General features: G+C 34.8%; 1 long non-coding RNA gene across 2 annotated transcripts; it reads right to left on the bottom strand.

The window, feature by feature from the left end:
* Nucleotides 1-358: 358 nt before the first annotated feature.
* LOC119643729 lies at nucleotides 359-18,438 on the bottom strand. 2 transcript variants are annotated; one of them, XR_005248404.1, is made up of 8 exons: nucleotides 17,615-18,438; nucleotides 17,088-17,557; nucleotides 16,335-16,976; nucleotides 16,026-16,282; nucleotides 12,424-15,957; nucleotides 11,903-12,354; nucleotides 11,634-11,805; nucleotides 359-548 (listed from the first exon to the last, which is right to left on the bottom strand). It is a non-coding gene; the product is annotated as an uncharacterized LOC119643729 (long non-coding RNA). The 2 variants fall into 2 exon arrangements; XR_005248403.1 differs by having other exon boundaries at nucleotides 17,088-18,438.
* Nucleotides 18,439-20,482: the final 2,044 nt, after the last annotated feature.

The raw sequence follows: 20,482 nt of genomic DNA, 5'->3' as shown, positions 1-20,482 counted from the left end.
AATCATTTACCTACAAATTTTCGATTAACTTAAGGGGACTTGAAGCGTCCCGTACAGCCCTTTTACGCCTTACAAGATTTCTTTTCCTTCAATCTTAATGTTTCTCTGCTACCAAATAACATAGTATGGGAAGAGGAACCGTTCCGCGTGATGTGTGAATGTTCCTCAATATATCATGGTCATTTGATAACAATATTTATTAATACTTCCTCTACTTTTTTTTTGTTTTGGATGTAAAATAGATTAGAGACACCAATGCATCCAGTAGAGCGCATTATCAATGACGGTGACGGAGTATATTTTGAAGTACAGAGAGGTTGATGAGACACAATTATTTACACGCTTTGGCGAATTGAGAGTAGTTATTTTTTTTTTGTTTGTTTGGATATGGATTAGGCTTGTATGATTCAATTTAGACCCATAATCCAGAAACGTAAAATGAGCGCTCTTTTTTTTTTAAGTGATGCTTATGCTTGTTACATAGGTGATGTACTACTTTACAGTTGTTCCCATAAGCTTCGTAAGGTACTATACAGTCGAAATTTCGGCTGAGAATACCGGAAAAGAAAAAAATATAGGCGATCTGTATTTATGAGCAAAATTATGAATATAGAAGATTAGAAAGAGAAATCCGCTGATTTGATAAACGCAGTCGGCTGCTTAAGATGCATAAAGTTTCTAGCACGAAAAATTTCAAATAAATTGTTGTATAGGATAAATATACTGAAAGATTGTCTAAGGATGTCAAACCTCCTGCACTCTAAAATTAGATGTTCGGCGGACTCAGTAATGCTACATTCTTCGTAATTATCAGTGTAAGAGACTTTAATCATTTTGTCATAGGTGTAATTACCCATAAGTCTATGAAGTATTTTAAATTCCCATGTTGCAAATTTTCCTTTAGATAAAAGTGTGGAAGTCAAAAAAGTGCCAATTTTGTAAAAAAGCCGGTCACTTTTTTCTCTAGCTAAAACATGATACTCATCTTTCCTTTCTTTTACAATAACTTTTCGGATAAGCAGGGAAGATAGTTAATGGAGAAAATGTGTCAACAAACTGCGCTTCACGTGCAAAGAAATCTGCTCTTTCATTGATAGCAAAAGCACTGTGACCTGGGATCCAGATTAGATGGCATTCTTCGATGCTTGCGTCTTTTAAGAGGTTGTAAATATCAAAAACGTAGATGTTGTAAGGATCCTTATTTTTGATTAGCATCATAGCAGATTTGCTGTCAGAAAAACATGCAAATTTTCTAAATTTGTTCTCAATTGCAAAAAGGATTGCCTGTCTGATGGCCAGAAGTTCAATGAAGGTGGATGATAACTCTTGCAGAACTTTGAATTTTCCTAAACGCAAATTTGGATACTTTACAACTGAGAAGCTAAAAATATCCGAATTTACTGATCCATCCATTGCGTATATTTTGAAATTATTTTCAATAAGGTAATTGAGTTTTTACCGACGTAGTTCGAAGACAAGACCTTGACCGATTTTCTTTTTGGTTTCGTGATCGAATCACGTATGTTTAATTTTAAGACGCTCTTTCTGTGAATAATAATATTCCAAGAGGATATTGTGTTAACTTTATTGAAAACCTTACTGAATTCTTTGTTACAGTTTGGGTAACTACTGAAGACATCAATATGTTTGCAGGCGACTTTATCGAAAAAAACAGCTTTAAAAATTTTTACCTTGAGAAGTTATTTTGCAGTTAAGAGGAATATTCTTTTTGCTACAGGAAGTTTATACGAAATTGAACGTAAGATTGATATTGGTGTCGAGGGAGACAGACCTAAGAGTAGTTAAAAAAAAAAAAATTATTTACTCACCTTTCACAAATTTAAAATCTTTTGTTTTGGTTCAGCTGTTTGTAAGTAAACAATTTTGTTTGAAATTTTTTTATTTTCAATGTATAGCTGGACTCTCTTATAAATGCAACCCTAAACAAACAAGACCAACCAGCACCAACTCAGAAAAATCAATATTAACGCAATTAATGCGCAATTTTGTTTAGGCCTATATATTTTTAGGCCTATACAATTTATAGGCCTATAACAATTTTGAGGGAGCGTTTCACGCACCTTTTGTGCATGCATAAAACAAAAGAAGTCGAAACTCAAAAAACAAACCCAGTTAATGCAAGACGTAATCACTGCCCAGGCTGTTTGGTGTCTCTGCATCTAACTTTGATTTATAGATAACAATTTGAAATATAATTTAGTGAAATTTTTCCGCCCAACAATAAGCTATGTTCGAAATGGATTAGACGGATCCCATATAATTCCTCCAAATTAGTAGCCCGTAATATTGAATTCGTCACCATCGGATAAAAACTTTAAAAAAGTATTTGTTTGCTTTCGGTTTGAATGGAAACTATTCCATCTTGGATTGGAGTAGACAAAGTTATGGAGTAGCGAGTTTTGTGTGACCATTAAATTTGCTTATTTTTTAATTACTTGCAAAATGTAATAAATGCAGTTGTACTTTATATTGTCATAAGTTTGAAGTATGTATAAGTAATGTATGTTGTAATGTATTTAATCTGTTGTTAATCTGCAAATTATTAAAAATTATAAAGCCATATAATTACTTAACGAATAATTCGTAATGTAAACAATATAATTTCCTTATAAAGCCTATCCTACATGGGCAAATCTACCACAATGTAATTGCATCCATAGTGCGACAATTGTTACATTGGTGCTATGTATTAGGTGATGAAAAAACTGTAGGATTTTTCAACAAATTGCGAATACTTTTTTTTGTATTGTTTGAACTTTACTAAATCAATATCTCTTACTACTTTTCTTACATTATTGCAACACTATAGAATTTCTGACAATTCTGGACGTGAAAATGAAACAAGCCCCTCTTGAAGTAAGCTTTATACCCCTCAGAAAGTTCTGCTGAAAGCGAAATAAGTGGTGGTAGAGCAGGGCAAAGGTCTGGCTATAAAAATAATCAACCAAGCTTTCCCAATTTTTGTAGGCTCATTAAAAACTGGAATTGACACAATGGGAGATCAGGCTAAAACAGCTTTCAACGCACCAAAAGCAAAGTATTACTTTGCTTGAAATTATTGTTATAGTTGAAACAACTTTCGCAGTCAGTTACCAATCTCTTAAAAAATTAATGGGTTTCGACCGTCGTTAATAATATGGAAAATCATACATAACTATTTATAAAATATTTAATATATACACATCACTTATGCGGCGAACATGTTATAATACATTAACGATAATAATTGTGCCATGGATTTTTAACTGACTTAATTACATTGTGTTAAAAACAAAGGAACTTAACAAAACCAAAAAATCCAAAGTTACGTTTAACAAGATGGAAGTGTTGCTAATTTAATTATTTTTAACGTTCTTTTTCAATACTACTGTTTTTTTCTTTCTTTTGAAATTTACTTACTAGCTAGTGAGTCCCTAGCATTTTCACAAACTTGGTATGCTTGAGACTACATAGATTTCTAGTTAGTATATTCATTTGTCGATATGTATTGTGGATTGATCACATTTTCCTTTATCATATCTTTCACGAACTGTAATTGACGCTTGCTGTGATACTAGTAGACATGGTTATTTACCAAAGGTTGTGCGATTAGATTATCTTCATTTGTGATCAAAGACACCTTTTCTTCACAAAAGACTTTCTTTAGGTAAATTGCTTCTTCAGACGCTATTGAGAGTGCCACGAACTCTCAGTAATACTAAGCGCAACAGAATTTTGCTTATTTGGTGCGCAAGCGGATTCTGCTGTCGTCAAGAAGAATTTTTGGCTCATACAGGATTTACTATTCGTAGTGCCACCGCCCTACGCACGAACCTTTACCCCGGTTTGCCATTCCATTTAAATTTTAATTTTAATTGAAAAGTCTTCGTAGATATTTTAAAATGTGTCCAACGTCTTGTTTATATGTGCTTGATAGGGGTTGGTTTTCCTTTGAGCACATTTACACACAGGGGGGAATGTGTCAATATATGTAGTTACTACAAGATACATTAATGATTCTATCAAAGCTTGGTCCTCTCAGATATTTAGTTTAGGGCAATCATTTTTATCAAAATTTACCTGAAATCCAGGGTCGAGCGGTGTACCTACAGGGCGACAGTTGCTTTAATAGATGTTCATGACATATACCGGTAATGCTTGTTCCTTGACAGTGCTCAACGGTTATTACCAAAATATAATCCAAGCACCTTTTATCTACAACCTCAAAACGGGATGCTATTGGTAATTTGATATCGCACAGCTGTTCGTAATTTCCGCTTTTTACAAAGTTACAAAGTTCCATGTATTATTTTTCTTTGACGCTTCGTAATCCTCATGCATTGGCAACTTCCGCCTGTCTGCATACTTATTTTCCACAAAAATATTGCTATCCTTGCATTCATTAAAACCGTTGCCTTCTGAATTTTCAAATATGCCATTCTCATTGTCTGAGTCGAAATCTTTTCAATGAACGAGGATGGTAATATTTTTCCTTTCTGATGTTGATGTTCTACCTTTTCATTTTGATTTTCTCAGTCTCATTAAATATTGAAATATTAACACCATCTGCCGGCATTGCAATGGTTTTATTCAAATAATTTTTCGTTGCACAACAGGGTCGTGCAGTCGACATGTTTTTGCATTAGTAGAATAGCTATCCATCCCATATGGTTTTCCTTTCAAAAAGAATTTTCACGTCCGTGTTTTCTCAAACGCTTTTACATCCATAAATTTTTTAATGCTTTACTAAGCGTTTTTTTTGTCTCCATATTCCATACGTAGTTTTTGCTAAGTGCTCCAGCTGGTGATCGATTGTGCATATATGCTGCGGTTGCAATTGGTTCGACCCGCGTGGAGTCCGCTAAACCAGCTAGTACTAGCTTATTTCTGGGCATTTCTACCAGTGTTCTGGTAAGTCACTCATCGTCGCTCTTTTGTTGTGAGGAACATGTTACCGTTATTTGGCGTTGGATTTCAAAATATTCATTAAAAGTTTTATGAGTGTATTCGGTTCTGTTGTTCTTTGAATATTTTTGATGCATTTTTGTAATTGATTCCGCGCTCTAGTTTTAAACGTTAAGAATTTTTGGAAAACTTGATCCTTTGTTTTTATAAAATATACAAAAACAATCTGAATGTAAGCATGCATCTACTCGCCTATGGAAGATTTGTTCATCGATGTACACACATCATAAGCGCTAAAGGTTCTGTAGCGCGTGATTGCGTCTCATTAGGATGCTCGTTAATTTTCGACTTCGTGCATCCTACACATCTAACATAATGTACATATATGTATATATGGAATATTCTATATTGATAATCCAGTGGCCATTTAAATTTCCGTAGTGTCAATTTCAACCATTATTCGCCTCTTAATGAAAAGAACGGTTTCAACAAACGCAAGTAAGAAAGTTGTACGCGGCAGCGGCCGACTCTAGCATACCCACCATTATGCTTTTCGCAATCTACTCACCAAATTCTTTTATTCGATACACATATCGCTTGTATTATTAGGAAAAAAGTATCGCGGTGTTTACCACCAGAGCTCTTCTGTGTGTCATATTTTTTAAAATAGCTTTCAAAGAGGTAGGTAAGAGTCTTTGGCTCATTCCAAAAGTCGGACATAGCCTACATGCGGACTAGGTCTATATTTTAACAAAATAAAAAATAGCATGATAACTTTCAATGCCCTGGACACTAATGAGGAAAATGTTTCAAAGTGGACTAACTCCTCGGGAACAAAAATAGCAACACAGAAGTTGAACGTTTGTAAGGCTAAACGAAATGTGCAAACGTGCGCAACTTTACGACTCGTGTTTTTCAATATGTACAGCTGGAAATCACCATGTCTTCACTTAAACAATTCGCTTTAAAGTACGGTCAACGTCATATACTACACTGCTTGGAAAATTTTCCTTACCAACGAAGGCAAATAAAACATAAATATTCTGAAACTGGTTTATCACAAAGTCGGCACCTATACTTCGCGAATGACGCCCATTAGTAACACCTTTTTCAACCATAAAAAATAGAGCTTATGAGTTTGAAACTAAAACTCCAGCAACTCAAAACTGTGCGAAAATTTTAAAAAGGCCATTATTGCCAAAAAAATCAAAAGATACCAATCCGCGATTAACTCTTAACGTGTTGGGAAATAAATAACAGTCACCGTAAACATCTCGCGAAAATTTGGATTCAACCCACCGTGGGTTTTAAAAGCCAGCTCCCGTTATAATTCACTTCTAGCATGCTAAGTCTTGTCTTCAGAGAAATAATCGCAGAGAAAGTTACAGAGCAAGTTCACACATTCCACACGAAAATGCTTAAACATCTACAATGCAAACAATGCTGTTTTACAAGCCACAAACCTTGCTCGCAAAATCATACGCACAACGGTTATCATCGTCAATACCTTGTCGGTCATAAGTGCTATTCGAAACCTCTTAAATATGAGCAGAGTAACGAACATCATTGTCACAAAATTAGTTTACCTCCTAAGAAATTACCCCGCAGACCTAGCAACCAAATCCGTAGTTTCGGCACCATTATTTCGGGTGGCAGAATAGAAAAGACTGACTTTCAAACATATATGATAAAATAAAAGATAAAATTATTTAAATTAGAGCCGATAGCCTGTGTTGCTAGTGCTCAATGTCTTTTTTTTTTAGTCTAAGAATTCAATTCATTAGTCTAAAATTAAAATAATAATAATAATAATAAAAGATAAAGTTAAATTCGGCTGGGGCCGATCTTCATACACCCAGAATCACGTCTTTACTACGCTGCGGTAGGATGACACTGGTATTGCAAGTTATTATTAGCGTTAGTGTTAAGACGTGTTAGAAGTTTTAAGTGAATAACTATGAGATTTTATTCAAAATAACGATTAGAAATACCGAACATCAGCCTAATTGTTCAAAGATTGCTTAGAAAAAATCTACCACGTCAGGACGTTCGCCATATTTAATGTAGAAATAATGCACCTCGCTTCCCGAATTCTACTCTCTAAATCCTTTTAATTGGTGGTCAATTGTGTGTACTGCTAAAAAAAATGAATCGGCAACCTTGTAGCGTCCATAATATTTATTTTAGAAATAATACATTTTAGACAGATGATACGTCTTCACGTGAAGAGATATACCGGATAATTTTCAGCAGTTTGTCTTGTCTACTTTATGACTAATAAGCAGAAAACAACAAGAAAATTAAGACTTGATCAATTATGACTTTGTGTGTCAGAAAATTTCAGACTTCTATTGTTCATAATCTGCGAATAATGAGCAAAAATCCATAAATTTTTGGTTAGAGGAACAAAGTTACACTCAGTGTACGGTTTATTGTGGACGTGTGGTTTAAGCAATTTGCGCTATTTCCTGTACCGACCGAAGTGCAAGAACTTCCAACGTTTCTACCAAATTTGAAGTCGATATCTTAATTTTCGCTACTAGGAGAGCAGGACACGGTACGCAGATGGACAGGATAGACAGAATTTCACGCTAATCAAAAATATATACACGTTACAAGGCCTCTGAAGCTTACTTTTGGGAGTTTCAAATAGGTGGACGAAGTGTGTATAGCCTCATCCTAGATAGTATTGAGAAGAAAATTGACGAAGAACGTCAACAATGCTTCTGTATACACTGTTGTCAGATTAATCCTAATTTCGATTAATCACTATATATCCAATCAACATCAATAAAATCAATATGAAAAAATTTTTGAAAAGTTGCCTTAGTTATACTATGGCATCGATGGATTCCTAAGAAATCTAATATTCTAAGTCGAAGCAATAAAATATTTAACTTTAATAAAATGACTGGACTTGCCATCTGGTGTGTTTTCTTTAAAAAATAGAGCTGATAGTCTTACAGTTTCGTCCTGGAATGTATTTCTTTGGTTTAAGGAAATTATAAAAGTACAAATAATAATAGATTGGAAAGAATTTATTGTACAACTAATGCAATTTTTATGTTTTCAACTAAGGGCGAACATTTTAAGCGGTATAAGAGGGATTTTTTGGGTGGTGAAATAGGGTCAGTAAGGGTAACCATAAGAAACCATTATTCTCCATAGCAGGCAGCTCAATTAATATCAAATGAATGAGAGTAAGAGGAGAAATAATGCGAAGAAAAGAGTGGAAATTTACGTTTTCGGAGGGTGTGCGAACCGAAGCAACATCTCTAGTAGGTTTGAGTTTGGTTTTAGCCATAAGGAAATGCAATTAATTTCTAAAGGTACTTAAACTAATGTTACCTTATTTGTTAATAGTAGAACTACTTACTTTATGTGAGTGTATTTTTTTGAGAGCTCTTTTGAGCAACCTTCTCTTTCCAAAATCTACAAACATCCATTGAAGTTATAAACCAACGCATCGTTATTAACGTAAGTTGCCCATCAAATTCTATATGGCAATACAGATTGTGAACTAGTTAGCGTTCAACTTCGTAAGTTAACACTTATTTCCAAAGCTGCGTTTATAACGCCCTACTCAATGGAGTGTTTCCTTAGCTCAAATGTCCCATTTGTTCTTCTTTACAAAATTTCAATACATTTTTAAAAAGTCTCAATAGTGTCAGAGGCCTCTGCTTACGGAATTTATTCTCAGAAAAATGGCAAGGTAGTTTTGTTTTTACCTTCTATCATTGCTGAAATATTTCGTTCTCCTTTAGAAAGCGCGATATGTGTCTTCTTTCTGATTACATAATTATCAAAATATGAAGAGCGATGAATTCCAATCTTCGTAACCCGTTCTTACAAGTAATAGCTTTTACAAAAACCTGATTGAAATCTAATATTTTCAGCAATGAACCTCTTCTAATTTGCAGGTCTTCGCATCAAATAGGAGGTGATAAAGTAATTGAAAAAGGCGGTTGGATATTTACTGCAGTACACATCTCAGTTGCGTTAAGAGTTTCTCGACTTAATAATGTTTGCGACATAAACTTTTTTGTGTGGGTAGTAACTGGATAATAACTGAAAAGTAATGCTATATAATATGCTTGTACATAGCTCCTGCTTTCGAAATAGCCGTGCTTATCTTACTTCAAGAGCTATTCTAACTTCTGAATTTGATGAATATCTTAGCTGTGCCTGGAGATTTCAATTTATCCGTTGTCTCTTAAAATTCGCAGTACCGTGCTGCCCCTATTATTCGCCTTTATTCTTGTTTTTTTTTTTTTAACTTCCAGTCTAAATATGTAAAAATAGAAACTAAAAACGTTCTTTTAAAAAAAATTGTTGACACTAGGATTAACCAACAAGGTCTGATCAAGCGAATGGTTGTTTACTAATCTTTCAAATTTTTATAATATGCTGTAAACTATTGCTCGTACCTTGAGTTACAGTGGAATGGAATCGTTGCTCAGTCTGGCTTATTAAAAACTTAAGACAGATAAGGATTCGTACAAAAAGATGTTCCAAAAATTAAAGATTAGTGGCTATACCATTAAAAAAAATAAATTAGATGCTTTTGTTCAAACAAGTAGCGAATGAGTAGCAAAAAACTTTTATGCATTTATGGGCGTAAATAGGTACACACTTGTAAGCGTCCTAACGGTGCTAACTCAACAGGCCTGGTCTTCAAGTTATGAATGTGACATTGATCTTATTGAGTCTGTTCGGAAATAATTTGTATTGCTGTTACGTAGGTTAAGAGGGAAGCTCAGTTGTACGTTATCTTCATATGTTAACCGATTGAAATTGATGAATGTCAAGATGTGCACTTGACGTCACTTCTGTGGAAAATTGGTGAAATTTAAATTTACCGCAATGTACGTCGAGAAAGTACATCTCTATTAATTTACAATTCGATGGCTTTAATTATGAGTTAGTTAACCCCTTCTGTGTTGATTCTTAAAATAATAACGATTTTTATCACTCCTTCCTTTTTTCTCAATTGTGGGGTTACTAATCAATTCATGGAAATATCAATTGAACTCTATTTTTTACTTAATTATGTAAATATTGAAATATATGTTGATTGTATCATTTCATACTATTATTTAATTCTTGAGGTGCAAGTTGCTGCAAGTAACGAGGTATATAAATTAATCAACGGAATAAAAATTTTAGACGAATATTTTTTTAATCAATAAAGAAGATAACGGAAAACAATCAAGCGTGATCGGCCCACAACCAGTCCAATGATAAACAAAAAGTTGAGACCCCTTTCATTATATTTTTGATAAAAGAAGTTTGAAAGGAACATTTGTTAAAGCGATATAAAGGTTTCACAACGATTAACAACACGTTAACAATTCACACTATAATAGTGCACTTTTTGCCTGTAACTTACTTACGTTTATTGAACGATTTTTTATTTATGTTATTTATGGTTAATTTTTGTTTATGAGTATGATAACGAGACACATCTTATCCAGCAAACGTTTCCATTACATTTATTGCAAACGTAAGTGTCTCATTACCTTTTGCACAATAAAATTTCAGGCATTTTTTCATCCTTCTCAGAGGTCTCCTTTTTTTGGTGTAAAGACAAGCCATCACTTGTGGCGAAGGCCTAAATAAAAAAAATTTCCAATCGTCATCTATGTGGTACGGCACTAATAGTAGTATTATGAACTGTGTAATTACGTAAATGGCTATAGCTAATGGTGTTAGCCATACTGTGCAAACAAAGGCACATTTGTGTAACGAGTTAGAAAATGCGTATACAGGTTGTTCATTTCCTTTTTTATTTAATTGCCTTTTGTACATAATTAGCCAGTAGCGTTTAGTTCTGGCCAATCAACGTAATTTTTAACTAGCTTTCATCACGGACACATTTTTCGAAATAGGACATAACGTTTCCGTTATCATGGGACAGCACGCAAAAAAAGCGACTTACGTTTTCAATGCTTTTTGACTGGAAAGTTCGCACATTAGCTCTTCGGACATATGGCGTGTAACGTAATTGAAAAGGTTCTCCTCTCACTTAGATGTTATTGCTAAAGTTTTTGTGGGACGCAAAGTTATATTTTGTCATTCAAATCATTTTTGAATGTTGAGTTAATAAGCCGTATTTTAAAGTTTTATATGGTCCTCTCGTATGACTCTGCCATGCTTGCTGCGCTGTGTTTCTTGTTATAAATATATTTTTTAATGCAAGCTGTGGAACTAATTCTCTCATATATGTATAATTAAAATAATATTTTTTTCAAGTATTGTCCATAACGGTTAATAGATTTTTCGCATCTGTTTGACAATTTTTGAATGCCGTCCCTTTAAAAGTCGTAAGGAGTTGACTTTAGCTACGAAGCATACTTCTACTTATATCTCTTATGGGGTTCATTTTTGGGAATGTATTCGTTAATTTGTTTTACCGTCTTCTTTTTATATAACTGTTTTTTCTGATTATTTAAAAATTTTTTACAATAAATAAAAAATCATATATCTCAATTGACGAAATATAGCATAAATTTAATACTCTCCAAGATATAAATTTTCTTTAAAGAAACTCCTTTCACTTCATATTTCACATTAATTCTCGTGTTCTTTTTCTATGCTCTTTGCCGTTGTCTGCACATCTTATGATAAATTACAATGCAACGTTTTCAAAGACTTTATATTTAAAATAAGAACATATTTTTGTTGTTAAGGTCGTTGATATTTTTTTGCTATTATTTTGGTCATTTTACCTGTTTTTTACACAATCAATCACTTGTTCTGTGTTTAGACGTTTAAAGCAGGCTGACTTCTTCATCTTTTCTCGACTCAAATGATACCCAACGTTATAATTTACGGCAAACTTCGAACTCTCTTTCTTTTTTTAAAAATCTCTCTCCCACTGTTATTAGTCGATTTTTCTACCTATGAATAGGAAACGAAAGTGTTATAAAAAGAAAAAGAATGATTACCGGTGATTCGCTATTTTAACTGTGGTAAAAGAGAGTCAGGCTCCGTATACCTTACATACGCGAACGTCACAACTTTTAGTACCCAAAATTTGGATCGGAGGAAACGCATTATAGAAGAAATAGTTCCCTGCAGGCAGCAAATATGAATATTTCCAATCAGAAGTCGGGTGAAATAAGCTCCACAAGGCAAACTTTTTGGAAAACGTTCGTTATAAGTCAAAGAAGTGGGTTAGTCTAATCGATTATCAACACACATTATCGTTTTCCAGTCAATGAAAGGGTTAAAAACGCTAATTTCGCAGTTCTAATTTTCGAGATAATACTTCATATCCTGAGTAATAAACTCTTTGGCATGGAATGATTAAACGAGTTTTAACGGATTTTAATTCGTAATATCCGAGTTGTTGCCATCTCTCCGGGTACATGACTCCAATAAATCGGCAGATGCACGACATCATCATTAACACGCTCGAAAAAACAGAAAAGTGTTCGAGGATATCATCTGATTTAGTATGACAGAAATTTATTTGTTTATATACTCCATCGGCCGTAATGATAAACTGGTACTTACGTCATTCCAAAGGGGGTTGCTTTAGCATTGAGGAGCCCCGTCATGGTATATGCCATTGGCCGTGAGTTCTCGTGTGGCGACGTGGGCAGAGTTGTATCTCGAATTAACAAGCGACTAGTTTCCATTAGCACGAGAATACGTTTGTTGAATCTGTCCAAAAAATAAAGGGTACCCAAAAAGATTTAATGGTGGTTTCAACGAATCGATTAATTTGGCCATGGATTCTGTACCACGTTGCTCTTTTTAGGAAAACGATAAAAATTTATTATTATTATTAATTGTGTGATCTATTGCACTCGCCAGTGCCCCTAGCCTTCCAGTTTAAAGATTCTTGATTCCCGCTACCTTTTTTTGATTCGGAGCACTATATCGTGTCCGGCGATATAAAATGCTCGCAAAACACATGAGATTTAATTCTGCAGATAGCCTTACATTCACATAGAATGTGATAGCAGAATCTGCATAAATTTGTGTCGGAGATACCCATTTTTTTCAGGTGGTACTTGAGGGAACTATGAACCGTGTAGAAGCCTGTGACCAAATGTAGTTCGTTCGTTCTTAGCTCCAGTAGCTCACGTGCTATGCCGGAATATTTGATGAATCTTTTTACTTGCCCTTGTTCTGCACATTGCTTCAAATGGCAATCCGAATTTTTCTGTGCCCGTTGCGATGGCAGAATACTAATATTGATTCTTGGTACACCACCGAAAGGTTTAGCACTTAGCATTGTCCATCGAGTCCCGCTGTCAGCTAGACTATGCACTAGACAGTCAGCCCATTCGTTGGGCTCAATACCCGAATGACCAGGCGTCTATGTTAGATGCGCGTCTTTGGGCTTGCCTAACTCATTCAAAATTTGAAGGCACTCCAATACAAGGTTAGATGTTATCGTATGCCCATTTAAAGCCTTTATGGCGGTTTGACTGTCGAAAATATGAAAAAATTGCATAGACCTGCTTGGAATATGAAGGGATTATATCCCCCATTGGGATAAATTTTTGCGAACTCGGGCCACGTATCCCAGCCCGTTTTGCCATTTTCCGATTTTGAACCATCGATATACTATTTTTTGTCTTCCACCGTGGGTCCAAAACCTGGCCCGTCCCGACCCGATGTGGTTGATACGGAACCGGTAATAGCGTATATGAAATTTTTCACTATCTCCAGTCGGTCGCTGAAATTTGCTGGGCTTAGGTCGTCGATATTAGACATTCTAAGTGCGCTTAGGTAAGTCTCTTTTATGTTATTATTGTGCCCAGCAGCGCTTCTAAGATGCAAGATCTCATCGTGCTGGTTATGTCAATGGAAACGAAACGCTGAGTTTGGTTTAGTGTCGTTGCCGTCGTTTCTTACGTTATTTTAGGCCACTGGGCGAAAGATGCATAGGTTGGCATAGGAAGTATTATGATGGTGTAAGACCAATGGATCATTTTTGGGCTTATGCTCCATTTTTGGCATATGGGTGTTGACAGGAGAAGAGTGCTCTGGCCGCGTTTTCAGTTAAACGATTTAAATGAAGGTTCCAGGTTAAACTTTTCTCCAAATGGACATCCAAGTATTTCACCTCATTTAATAATTAAGGATGACATGAAGTAAACGGAAGTCGTTTATTAGTTTCACCAGCAGCTTATCTTTGGCTGCGGTCCAAATTAGAGGAAAGAGTACGCTCCCTTAAGCGGACCATCTATTGTCCCTGATAGTCAAGGACGTCTTTGCTATCTCCGAGGTAATGAGCCTAGAGTTCACCATAATGATTATCCAGTTGATAACTAAGTTTGGAATATTTTTGTTTTTCAGTGCTCATTCTATGGTCACGTATGACATATTATCGGCGGCTCCATGTATATCAATGAAATTAATGAGAGCTACTTGCTTGGCCACATTATTGTGAGGAATATTTTGCAATAGGATGGTATCATTCGCGTTCCGTTTACGTAAGGGAAAGCGAGCAAGCCGTAAGATATAACAAATACCTCGCAAACTTGCCAAGAGAGTAATGAGATCGGGAGCAATAGTGAGAGTTTATAAGTATCTAGTCTATGGATTACTAAATATTGTGCCCAGTTTATGCCGAGCGTAGCTGTTAGGAGCTCATGGTCTCACCGCTCCGTTTCGGGTTTGTGGCAAAAATTAGATCTTTGGAATCTTGTATGCGGAGAGTACATTCGAATTCGTCGATACATATTTTCAATGCCGACTTTGAAAGAGACGGCCTTTGACAATGAAGACAGTTAGGTCGCTGTATAAACCCTGGCCAGTTTATAATATATTGTGAAACAATCTACTTGTTGTGACATATGAGGCTCTGTAACCATGCTTTTAGTCCGTGGCTATGAAATTTGAGTCTATCTATTGTCATAGTTTGGGTCAAATACCGGCCCTGTTCTGGACAAGAGAATGGGTAATAACAGGGCGGGAAGACAGGCGGATGATAGTTATTTCAACTTACATCCGCGGCAGTTTTTGCAAGCATTCGTTGCTTCATAGTTCTCAGCTGACTTACTACCACACCGCCACTGAGCTTTGATTGTAGCTATTGTATGCATTAGTGATAGCTTATCCCAACTTAGTTCACATCACAAGTTTCTCTTCATATCACACCGTTGATGGTTCCCGTAACTTTCCCTGGCTTGACAGTAGAAACCGATTGTTGGATTTACAATTATCTAGTGCGTTTCTGTATGCGTATGTGTATTCTTAACTATCAACTATACCTACTGTTAAATTTCTGATTTATGTTGGTAACTAACTTCTTACTGGGAAGTTATATTATTTGGGTATTTTCCCAGGGCGCCGATTTAAATATGAAGAAAATATGATAGCAGGCATTTAAAGATATCTATGCTTATTCATGCAACGGAGGAATTATCTATAACCATTGACTTTGTCTGCTATTATCTATACAAAAACTGTGTTTTGTGCCAAGGGGAGATTGTTAGTTTTAAGTCATTATTTCGAGTGGAAGAGTAAAGCAAAACACTATAAACAGAAAGTAAAAGATACATGAAAATGTTAGCTAAATAATGTTGTGAAACGATGTGGAAAATATAAATGTGCCAAGTTGCATTTCCTAACACTTCTTTAAAATTGTTACCATAATAGTTTTCAAACAAAATAACCAGTTGGTTGTACTCCTAAAACTTTTGTAAATTAATCTTGGTTAACTTTACTCAGGTTAATCCGTCCGCAACGTTAGAATGTGTGTAAACGTATTTCAATTCGATTACTTTCGTTTTTACGACTTCTCTAATACATATATATTGTACGTCATACGTTTGCTTCGACCATATAGGACTGGATTTTTCGCAATGCTTTGAGCAGCTAAATTGTCAATATTTATTATAAGCGGATTATTGTCATCTTCGATGTGTGCCTCTTGTTTAAATAAACTGTTTCACTTGATGCTTCAGATAGAGAAACAAATTCGTCCTTAGTACTGTTCAGCGCAATAATAGTTTATTTTTTGCTTTGTCTAGTTAAGAGACTGCCAGCTATAAAAGAAACGTAATCCGCAGATAGCGTGTACTTTTTTGTCTATAAAATTGATAGACAGTGATAGATTAAAGACGCTGTGGACAGACAATCATTTACGTTTTCCTTACTTTTTTTTGTGGCAACTACGCAATTGCGAAATCTTGATGACGTCATTTGCAGTAGCTTGAAATTTTCGTGAAAAACCCGGGGTAATGGCTGGTGGTCCATAACGAGGTTGAAGGGTCTTCCATGGTCGCGAATACGTGGAACAGCGTACAACGGTTGTCAAGCTTTGGATAATTGTGTTTTGCCGGAGCCAACTACCTTATCATAAATTATATGAGACAACACAACACCTGTCCCATAGCATCGCACGCAAGTCAATCTAAGGTTGAAAGGAATTAGAACTAGATAACTGGCAAATCCGTTTATTTCACCTTTAACAGCTGATTTGGGTGTAAATGGCATTTGTTGAGGTTTTAAGAACAGTAGTGTAGAGTTACTTCTAGCTTTATTTATGTCTTGTTTATCTTTCATTTTATCACCAGATTTCTCAAAAACATTTTTGTGTTTTGCAGTTAGTCTCGATAGCTGTCCTTGAATGTTTGTTGAAATCGCTACATGCAATGTATTATAGTCCTTAAAAATCTCATTCCAATTTAATTTCAAGATTGACAACCAATCACACCCTGTCAGACCGCACTACATCACTTGAACATGTATGAGTTTTACTCTCGCTTTACAATAACTTATCAATTCTGGGGTAGACTTGCGCAATTGAATTTAGGCAAGTGGCTCTTCGGGTCCAAACATAAATTGATTTCGTAGATCCATGTTCAGGTAGGTCCCAAAATTGCACTTAATGGACAACTTGCGCAATGTTACACTAACGTTTTTTACCAATTTTCCTTCTTCCTACCGCAAATGGAAGAATGGTTTTGGCTTGTAGCGATCACACATGTGTTAACAAAGTCTTTGTACTGCCCAAAACGTTATACGCCTTGCGACCCATGTAAAATCGTAGGTTTTTATCTTCACAACCAGAAATTGCTCAAACCATCTCAAAACGTTCCGCCGACCTTGACCAAGAACACATTAAAGGCCTCAATTTGCAAAATTAATAAACTTACAGCATTTGTATATGTACATATATACTTTTTTTTTCTTAAGATTATGCAGGAATATCTTACCTTCTTCAACAAGGAGTAAGCGAATCTTACTTATTCTTCAATATATTAGGGCCGCCAAACTTTCAATTATGGTGAACATAAAGCAGCGATACTCAATTGTTTGTCATTAACTTTTAGTTTCGATGGACCTTAGGTATATACTACTTCCTCTTATTAAAAATTTTGTTGGTAGTTGCTCAAGATGAACTTGTTGTAGCTTGCGATAACTTTTTTCCCTCAAACTTCGACGCATGAAAGGTCAGGGCATGTGACACGATTTCTTCAAATTTAGATGAACCTGATTGGGGAATTTTTTCTGGTGAGAAGTACTGCTACAAAGTTCGCCCGTGATCGCCATTCACTCCGGTATGTCGATTGGGTTGGACGACCAACACATTCCTCTTTAGAGCTAGGTGATCTGCTGACAGTTTCAACACTTCGTCAGATTGCAGATCTGTTGCTTTTTTTGTTGGCGCCATGGTTGCCACCCTCTTAAAATGCTTACGATTAGTAATCTACGAATTCTACGCTCGTTACCATAATGTTACCAATTTAGGGTGTTTCTTTACTAATTTTTACCAACGACGGCTTCTCTTTCACTTTCTCTTTAACACTTAAAATCATTATTAAAATTAAAAAGAAAATTATCTGTGAGTTGAAAATCTGGAATACCAAGAATGAATAACATAATGGCGTTGCCATATTGCTCGTGTGTATGGGTATCATGTTAGCTGTGTTCAATATTGAAGTTTCACCTTACTTTGATTCCTTTAATACTCCAGACAGTACCGGCCACATGTCAGAATATTCTAAACAGACAATACACAGTTCTATAGACAGACAATAAATCGGAATTACTTTCATCATATATCACGGTCTTTTATTTATTAAATGGTTAACCAATTCGACGCATGTTAAAAAATAATTTCCAGTAAAAAGTCATAAAATCGCAACCACAGGGAAGTTGTCCAGTATTTACGTCAACGCCTTGTGTTCGCAGCCTAGTAGCCCGGGGTTCTCAAGGAAACACAAAATTAATGTTAACTTTTTCAACTCGTGTTAAATTAGTTTTAGTGTTGTTATAAGTTGTCTCTTCCTCAGTTACATGCATACATACGCATGCCATTAGTAGCTGATGTTTAAAATTCATGCACACATATCAGTCGTGTTTTCAACCATTACAATTTTCGATTGTTTAATTAAAAAATTGTTTCATTCGTTTCCATTTTCTCATTCTCTTTTTATTCTCGCCTTCGTTTTAACAGGAAAAAATATTAGTGTTAAAAGTGAAAAGTGAAAAAATATTATTACTTAAGTGAAAAAAACACAAACAGAACTAATTCGAATGGCTCACGTAAGCATGAATGTGCGGATTCCTGATATTTGAGTTTTGAGAACTTTCGTAGGTAGTGACAATTTAATCCGTAGCTTGTGAGACATAGAATTAGCCTCATTTATATATTATTTTGGCGCAAAGGTATACTTTTCATAAAAGCCCGGATATTTTAACATGCTCAAATTATCACTTGACGTGATCCAATTTAAGCAAACTGAATTTACTTCCTAAAAATTATTATTTTTCAATTTCCGTCTTAAATTAAACTTTATCTCCATATAAGGCTCTTCATTGTAAACCCTATATTTATTGGGGCCTAAAAACAGGCATATGTAGTCCAAATTCCCTACGATTTTTGGTTTTTTACTACATTTTTGGCTTTGTTGCTATTGTGAACCAATTTTTGTTATAAAATATTAAAAATTAATTCTTTTTCTGAAGGACTTACTATTAATGAGAAATCTTATATGGAGTGGGTGGTCGAAGAAGCAGACCCACGTGGTTTGAATTTGGTTCACTTCATTTTTATGCCAAATTACCATCATAAATGAATTTTCATTCTAAACCATTAACAATAAGGTCTTTTCGACCTATAAAAGTTAACATATCCTGAAAATCCTTATATGCGATAGTGTCCAGAAAATAGACCTACATAGTCTAAATTCGGTAAAGTTTCCTTCTTTGTCAATTTACTATTATAAAGCCTTTTCCACCATGAAATATTGAAAGATACATCTTTTTATCATATAAAGATTCAGTCTTCATGGAAGCGATTATATGAATGGGCATTCAAAAATTGCCCATGCCGTATCGAACTTGTCATACCAATTTAGAATGTCGAAACACTATTATTCAACCAAAAAACTAGTTTAAATCGAACCACTTTCAACAGTTTGTTCGTGGGCCATAACACATCAGAGTACCAAACTTCATCAAAATATCTCAGAAATTACGACGTGTAGATTGAATACAAGTATGCGTGGACAGGCATCAGATTATATTATATTTTTGTATGATACTCTCGTAAGCATTCGTAAAATCGTAATTGTATGCCAGGATTTAAGGTTTTGAAAACAACGATTGCATTAAATTTTGAAGTCCAATGAAATGCACAACGGAATTTCCAAGAAGTGTATCAATATGCACAAATTTGTGCACACAGGATTTCCATGAAGTCGAACGGAATGCATAAATATGTGCACATGATAGGTAACGTGTTAATAAAATATTGAACGTCATTAGCAAAGGGAGTGGAAGTTCTAAAGACTTTCTATGTGGAAATCTTCAAATTTTCTGTTGTTCCCTGTATAAAAAAGATATTATCTGTAAACAAAAAAATTACATAAACAAAATATATGTATATGTATAAAACGAAGAAATGATGATGATGATGAATTTCGGGATCTACATCCAAACGGATTAGTTGTAATATAGTATTCGTTTGTAAAATAGAAAATCTACGAGAAAAAAATAAAAGAACTAATAGGCACAATCTAAAACGTTTATTCGAAAAAATATAATAATGCAGAGGTTATGTGAGTTATAAAAAAAACGTTTTTTTCGAATTTCACTATTAATATATTTAAGAGTTATATGCATATGTATATTCAAAAAGTTAAACACAGATATTTCTATTCTGCTTATTACACTTCAACGTCGTTTGAATGTTACACCTCTAATGGTTTTATTGCACGTTGTGGCGTTTGTACTTGTTTTTAAATTTAAATTATTGAAAGAAAATCCTTTAATTTCCCAACATTACTATAATTAACACTGAACTATACCTTTGATTGTAGAATTGCGTACTGAAATTTTCTGTATTTGACCATACTCCATTACAAGTTTTCTAAACATTTTTTAAGTGTAAAATCACTATCGTGATGATCGTAGAAAAATGTTCTCAGCGCATTCGGTAAAACTGTAGGTTGCTTTGCTAAAATCTCGAATCTGTACCGTGGCAGTTACCTCAGTGACAGTTTATTTGAACAGATAATTTTGTTCTTAAGAGGTATATAGTAGCTCAAGTTTTTATATTTAAACTTCAATATTTTGATATTTCTTTCGTAATTAGATTTTCAGC

This window comes from Glossina fuscipes, unplaced genomic scaffold, assembly GCF_014805625.2.
Source record: "Glossina fuscipes isolate IAEA_lab_2018 unplaced genomic scaffold, Yale_Gfus_2 61546, whole genome shotgun sequence".
NCBI lineage: Eukaryota > Metazoa > Arthropoda > Insecta > Diptera > Glossinidae > Glossina > Glossina fuscipes.
The sequence above is the reverse complement of the archived record's forward strand: the minus strand, read 5'-3'. Positions and strand labels throughout refer to the sequence as shown.